This window comes from Silurus meridionalis, chromosome 2, assembly GCF_014805685.1.
Source record: "Silurus meridionalis isolate SWU-2019-XX chromosome 2, ASM1480568v1, whole genome shotgun sequence".
Lineage (NCBI taxonomy): Eukaryota > Metazoa > Chordata > Actinopteri > Siluriformes > Siluridae > Silurus > Silurus meridionalis.
Window position 1 is genome coordinate 12,102,983 of NC_060885.1, and position 2,440 is coordinate 12,105,422.

Below are 2,440 nucleotides of genomic sequence, written 5' to 3' on the forward strand. Positions count from 1 at the left end.
GTTGCTCAGTAGCTCCTAGTTCATTAACCTCAAATGACTGTATAAGACTGTAGAAGGGACATTACTCACAATCTTACATTCTGGTGTTAGTTCTCCTATCTCCAGTGTTCTGTATTGTTTTAAAGACTATAATCACACTCTTGATGTCACCCAAATGAGGATGGGTTCTCCTATTGAGTCTGGTTCCTCTCAAGGTTTCTTCCTTATAACATCTAAGGGAGTTTTTCCTTGCCACAGTCACCATGGCTGCTCATCAGCGATAAACACCTTAACTCTTAAATTCTATAAAGCTGCTTTGAGACAATGTTTGTTGTGAAAAGCGCTATAGCAATAAACTTGACTTGACATAAAGGCAAAATGTCTGTCCAGAAACAATCCCTTTAATTATATATACATTTGAGGTTATTACTACACATATTGCTGAGTATACAGTTTATATATGGTTTGAGGCATTAACCAGGAAATAGTGGAAGAGGACTATCCAGGACCCCAGGTTGAACGGGGACCTGAACAGACATGGACTAGAGGATCTGTATTTTTAATATTTTATGAAGAGATCCTATAGAGAATGCATTTGCACAAAGCCTAGACGTTGGTAAAACAGCCTGTATGTGATGTTGAGTAATTACTCATTCAGTAAATAATTAAAAGGGCGTATTGATGACGATGTTGTTCAAGTACATGGCTCAAGTATTTTTCAGCAGTCTGGTAATAACTATGATAATTAGCAGTGTTAATTCGGTTTATTTCTAAGTTTGTTTGTACACTCGGCATATTATTATTATTTTTTTATAAAACATAGTTATTTTAGCACCAGCTGTGTAGAAATGTCAAAAACAAAAGAACATTCCCAAGTACTAAAAGTTTACTGAAGAAAGAAAACATGCTGTGATACTATAATGCACCATGGCTGGGTCATGTGACTCGGCGTGACTCTGTTGCGATCCCAAATTAGATTATTTATATGTTTTTAACTGATGATTTATATTACAGCTCATAATTCATTATACAACCACATGCTAGACATTTTATTTGTGGTACACTAACATAGATATTTTAATGTTGATGTCATTTTGGTAGAGCATATGCTAAATACATCAGTTATACCAGATATAAACAGTCTTTAGAAACCACTCTTTTTTCATTTGTGAGTTTATAAGACAAAAAAATGCATTTTGACTAAAAAACAGACATACATTTTATATATTTTATATGGAGTATCCACTATACAGGTTTCTCTGTAAGTTGATAATTTAAACACAGTGACATTTGTAAGACACCGTCATCCACAGGGTCTTATCACTGTCTCATTTATCCACTGAGCAGTTGAGAGTTCAGGGTCTTTTTAAAGGGGCAGGAGTAGCAGCTTTGTGGTGTTCGAATTTGATCTCACAACCTTCCAAGCAGAAGTCCAAAATCATTAGACACTGATCCACCACTTCCCCAAACACACTGAACTACTGCCAGAGCACTCTCCAAAATCCCCTATATATTAAATGCTATATGCTTGGGATTTTGGTTTTGTTTGCTTATTACACATATTGCTATTGTTCTCTAACTTGTCTTCTAATGCATATATGGAGACAGGCTTCCTTTTTCTGTCCAGCTATTTGAACACCTGTGAGCATGTTTGCTTTGGATTTACAATACAATCATGAGTTTTGGCTCGTCAGTCAAATAAGCCATGTTATTATAACTCATTATAATGAGTTTATTCTACTGTCAGCTACCTGCTCTGTGGAGACAGAAATGAAAGCACATGTCATTTGTCTCGAATTTGGTTTTAGATCAGTTTATAGTAGGAAATGCTTTTGATTATATAAAGAATAAACACACAGGACATGATACTACAGCAAAATAATACAATTTAGGCATTATTTTATTGTTTGTGTGTAATAGACCAATGAGTAACACAAAGCTGCAGTTTAAACAATATATTTATTTTGCTCTTACATGAAAATATTGGTCTTATTTATTTATTTATTTATTGAATTAATTAATTTATTAATATTATATTTTAATTATATTTAATCGTCTTTATTGTAACTATTTATTTTAATTATGCTTGTTTTAATTTTATTGTGCGAGTTAAAAACATCTCTTTCTTTCTTTCTTTCTTTCTTTCTTTCTTTCTTTCTTTCTTTCACTCATTTCTTTATTTTCTTTCTTTCTTTCTTTTCTTTCTATTTCAATAATACAGCAAAATCTCAGGTATCCATTTATCTCAACCAAAAATGAAAGTGAAATGAGGAGTTCAGTTAATGCACTTTAAATGGAAATAATATATTTATTATCAAATTTACTGATAATTTATTTTTTAATAATAACAGATTAGTGGGATTCTGTTGCTCCGCTCTGCGCCTGGGCGACACCTTCAGCCACCTGATCTGATTGGTTAAAAAGGTGGACGCCCAAATGAAGTCCAAAGTGCACTTTGTCT